This window comes from Rhincodon typus, chromosome 5 (genome assembly GCF_021869965.1).
Source record: "Rhincodon typus isolate 14 chromosome 5, sRhiTyp1.1, whole genome shotgun sequence".
NCBI classification, from domain to species: domain Eukaryota; kingdom Metazoa; phylum Chordata; class Chondrichthyes; order Orectolobiformes; family Rhincodontidae; genus Rhincodon; species Rhincodon typus.
Window position 1 is genome coordinate 41,013,828 of NC_063336.1, and position 5,732 is coordinate 41,019,559.

Below are 5,732 nucleotides of genomic sequence, written 5' to 3' on the forward strand. Positions count from 1 at the left end.
CACACTGTAGGGATTCTAATTCTAATCTAATTCAGTCTGGTTTCTTTGACATTGGAGCTTATTTTGTAGCGTCTTTGAGCTGTACAGTGTGGAAACATTCCCTTCAGTCCAACTCGACCATTCGGACCAGATATCCTAAATTAATCTAGTCCCGTTTGCCAGCATTTGGCCCATGTCCCTCTAAACCCCTCCCATTCATATACCTATCCAGATGTATTTTCAATGTTATAATTGTACCAGCCTCCACCACGTCCTGTCGCAGTTCATTCCATACATGCACCACCCTCTGCATGAAAAAGGTTCCTCCTTAGGTCCCTTTTAAATATTTCCCCTCTCTGTTTAAACCAATGCTCTCTAGTTTTGGACACCTCAGCCTTGGGAAAAGATCTTGTCTATTCACCCTCTGATTTTATAGACCACTATAAGGTCACCCCTCAGCCTCCAACATTCCAGGGAAAATAGCCACTGCCTATTCAGAAACAAAAACAGATGTTGCTGGAATAGCTCAGCAGATTTGGCAACAACTGTGAAGAGAAATCAGAAGTCTGATGATCCCTCCTCAGATCAGAACCAGCAATTTCTGCTTTGTTTCTGATTTACAATATCTGCGGTTTGTTTGGTTTTTACCCAGCATATTCAGCCTCTCCCTATAGCTCAATTCCTACAACCCTGGCAACATCCTCGTAAGTCTTTTCTGAACCCTTTCAAGTTTCACAACATCCTTCCTATGGCAGGGAGACCAGAATAGCACGCAGTATTCCAATAGTGGCCTAACCAATGTCCTGTACAGCCGTAACATGACCTCCCAACGCCTATACTCAATACACTGACCAATAAAACATACCAAACGCCTTCTTCACTGTCCTATCTATCTGGGACTCCACTTTCAAGGAATTATGAGCCTACACTCCACAGTCTGTTTGTTCAGCAACACTCCCCAGGACCTTACTATTAAGTGTGTAAGTCCTGCCCTGATTTCCTTTTCCAAAATGCAGCACCTCACATTTATCTAAATCAAACTACATCTGCCACTCTTTGGCCCATTGGCCCATCTGATCAAGATCCTGCTGTACCCTGAAGTAACCTTCTTCGCTGTCCATTACAACCCCAATTTTGCTGTCATCCACAAACTTACTAACCATGCCCCCATATTCCCATCCAAATCATTTACGTAAACGATGAAAAGCAGTGGACCCAGCACTGATCACAGGATTCCACTCTGAAAAGCAACCCTCCACTACCACCCTCTGTCTTCAACCTTAGAGCAGTTCTGTATCCAAATGGCTGGTTTTCCCGGTATTCTGTGTGATCTAACCTTGATAACCAGTCTATCATGACGAACCTTGTTGAATGCCCTACCGAAGTCCATATAGATCCCGTCTACTGCTCTGCCCTCATCAATCCTCTGCGTTACTTCTTCAAAAATCTCAATCAAGTTAGCGAGACATAATTTCTGATGTACAAAGCCATGCTGACTATCCCTAATCAGTCCTTGACTTTCTAAATACATGAATATTTTTTTAAATGATCCAACAGCCACACAATTTTGCATTATAGAATGTAGCCACCTGCCATCATTTGTATTTACATTAATCTTACAGCATCCTGGTATGTTCTCTCTTTGAACATAGCTGTCATTTTGTTAATGGAGATCTGATTGCTGGATACACAAGCAGAGCAAGAAAGCAGCTCAAGCAGCAAGGACAATACTGTCAGCAACACCATAAAAAGTGCCCATCCATGCCATTTAATTCGATGGGCCTAGCGCATCACTTGTCCGAATTGGTCTCCCGCTGCGTGATAGCAGTCAGTGAGCCCCTTCCTGCACACTCAAGAACTCTGACTTCCAGGTCCGCTATCTGGACCCCTCTCGCTTGGACTAAATTCCACCTAAGTGCCCCTCTGCTGACAATGCAAAATACTGCTACTTCTATTCCTATGTCAGTATTCTCTGAGGAAGATTCATAAGGGCAGTGCAGTAACACCAGTTTGATAGATGTCCATTGTCCCATATGTCTCATTTTCATGCTTAAAGGGATTATACACTCAGATGTGAAGCCTTTGATGAAATAATTAGATCTAATTGAAGGCTTAAAATTACAGCTTCTTAATGTAAGTAACTGGCATTTGTTCCTTTATTGAGCAACCACTGTTAAACACATTTTGATTATGGTTAGACTTATTGAAATTTTCAAGTGAGTAGCATATTATTTGAATTCTGACTGCTGATGACTTCCACATTTAGTTTCTAAACTTGAAGTTGAATGGAAAAGAATCTTAAACACTGTATCACTGATCAGATAGCTCCAGTCAACACATTGGTTAAAAATATGGAATTGTGAAGTAAATATTTAAATGTCTGTATGCCGCTTGTGGCACAAATTTAACCAGTGCAGGAACCTTGCAAACTGATCAATACATACCACTTGGTTAAGCATTTAATTAGTTCCACTTTACATAACTAATTAAACATAAGTACTTGGATGATCCCCATTTCTCAATGTCTGCTCTACATTGAGTTAACTAGATCATTGGTAGATGTGCTACTTTTAGTCTCAAAATCCCGAGGTTAAAATGTAAGGAAAGAAAAATCAGTCCAGATGGTCCCTATTGAAAAGTTTGTGTCTACTAGCTACAAAGCTTAAGAACTGTTTTTTTGCTCAATTAGAATTCAATAAAATATGACAACCAACTATATATTGATTAAAAGTAAAGTCACCAATAGTATTAGCAGTGCATAAGGCTGCTCTGTCATTAGAGAGAGACAACCGGTGGTGGTTTAACCTGAGGATCAGCATGCCTCAGGCAAGGGCAGAGGCTGAGAAAGAGAATACTTCATGGTAACCTCTGCTAGTATGAGAATTGGCACTGTTATCATCACTCTGCATTGCAAACCAACCATCCAGTCAACTGATCTAACCAACTCCAAAAAAAAATTGATTAGAATCGAGCACAAGACACAGTCCATGAGTAGTCCAGGATTGTACTTTGTAAAGATGCCGGCAAGTTCAGCAAGAAACAGGGTATAAAGTCGAATGTTGCTGAGTTTCCTCTTCTGAATTCTCTCCACTTGGAGACATTGAACTTGCTGCATTCCTGAGTTCTGGTAACTAGCATAAAATAATTTGGATTTTCCATGCATTCTTTCCTCTTCTGTTCACTTTCCTATCAATGCCAATCACAAATTTGTCCATGTTTCAATATCTCCCTTTCACAGCAACATCATTATCATTTGCACAAGGTACTTGAAGAAGGAAGTCAGGGAAGCATAAGAAGATTGCAAAGCCCAGACTTAAGGCTATGACAACATTTAAGATTCTTTTACACCGCATATGATTTACTTTTAGAGCTGCCAAATTACGTACACATCCGCTGTTTGATAAAAGCTACTATTCCAAGGCCAGGCATACAAACAAATGACAGAAGTTGCTGGAAAAGCTCAGCAGGTCTGGCAGCATCTGTGAAGAGAAAATCGAGTTAATGTTTTGGGTCTGGTGACCCTTCCTCAGAACCGATGGTAGCTGGGAACACATTGGTTTATATGCAGAAAATAGGGAGGGGTATGGGGTAGGCAGTAAATGTTAACTCTGATTTTCTCTTCACATATGCTGCCAGACCTACTGAGCTTTTCCAGCAACTTCTGTTTTTGTTCCTGATTTACAGCATCTGCAATTATTTTGGTTTTTATACAAACAAATGAATTAAGAACAGAAATATACCATTTGACCCCTTAAGCCTACTCTACCACAGAATCACAGGACTGTTATGGTGTAGGATAAGGACATTCAGCCTATTATTTCTGTACTGCTTTCCAAATGAGCATCATAACTTAGTGCCATTCTCCTGTCTTTTCCCTCAACCTTTGAACATTGTTTCTATTTACATGAACATCTAAAGCCATTTTGAATGCCACAATTGAACCTGCCTTCACTATACTTCGAGGCAGAGCTTTCAGTCCCAAACTAGTATTGAGTAATTAGTTTCTTTTCATCTCGCTTCTGCTTCTGTGCCCTGTTCTTCTTGATCCTTTTGCAGTGGGGACACTTTCTCCCTGTCAACACTATCCGGCCTCCTTATGACTTTGAATTTTCTCTCAGATCTCCTCGTTGCCACCTTCTTTTCAGGAAGAACAGTACCAAACATTCCAATTTTTCTCATAACTGGAATTTCTCATCCCTGGTGCTATTTGGTAAGATCATGGTCAATCTGATTTTAGCCTCAACTCTACTCTCCTGACTGTTTCTATGCTTTTTGACTCCTTTGCAACTGAAGGATGCCATCTTGGTGAAGGAGAATTCTACACACTAAATAACACCTGAGAGAAAAAGTTCTGAACTCTAACAAATATACACCCAACATGTCAACCTTTTCTTTATAATTAACTCTTTCATCCCAGGAATTATTCAAGGGAACCTTATCTGAATGACTTCCAATGCAAAAGTACCATTTCTTCAGTAAGAAACCAAAATCTGTGTGAAGTACTCCAAACATGGTCACATGCATACTCTGAGAAATCATAGAAAAATACCTTTTTTTTAATATTTTCTACTCCCCTTGCAATAAATGACAACATTATATTTGCCTTTTTATGATTAATTTACCAGCATACCCATATCCCTCTATTCTTTTTGTCAATAATTTTCCCACAATATACCCCATTTGCCAAATGTTTGCCCACTAATTTAACTTATCTATATCCTTTTGTAGAGTCCCTTCATCCTTGCAAAGTTAACAACTATTCAGTTCCTTCTTCTAAGTCATTTATATAGATTGTAAATGGTTGCACTCCTTAACCTATACCTACACCACCTCATTAGTTACAGATTGCCAACAGGACTGTAAACTATTTATCCCTATTTTCTGCATTTTGCTTTCTAAAACAGTACAGTGCAGGGACAGGCCCATTGGCCCACTATGAATGTTAATTTTCTGTCAGCTAATTAATCCTTTGTTCAAACTAATATGTTACTACCTACAACATTGGCTTTTATTTCATTTGGTAATCATTGATGTAACACCTAATCAAATGCCTTTTGGAAATCTAAGCACAAACATCTAGGGGTTCCCTTTTATCCATCTTGCTTTTTAGTGCTTCAAAGAACTCTAATAAATTAGTCACATATGATATATCTTCACAAAGTTATATTGACTCAGTCTAATTGTATCGAAGTACAACACTACAACCTCCTTAAATATAAATTTTAGCACTGTCCCTCTGACAGATGTGAGGTCAACTGGCAATAGTTACCTGCTTGATTTTCTTTAACAGGAGTTACATTCATTATTTTCCATGCTGATCAAACCCTTTCAGACTCGAAGGAATTTTGGAAAGTTAAACCAATGCATCTATTATCTCCACAACCACTTCTTTTAAACCATTTGAATGATATCCATCAGGTTCTGGGAACTCGTTAACTTTTACTTCAAATTATTTCTTTCAGCACTTTTTCCATAGCTATTGTAATTGTAATAAGTTCCACTCTCACTTTTACCTGTTTGAATTATATAAATATTTCTGGAATGTTGTCTGTACCTTCTACAGTGAAAACAAACAAAAACCATTTCTAATTATACAGAGATAGTAGGAACTGCAAATGCTGGAGAATCTGAGATAACAAGGGGTAGAGCTGGATGAACACAGCAGGCCAAGCAGCATCAGAGGAGCAGTTAACGAGTTCCCAGAACCTGATGGATATCATCCAAATGGTTTAAAAGAAGTGGTTGTGGAGATA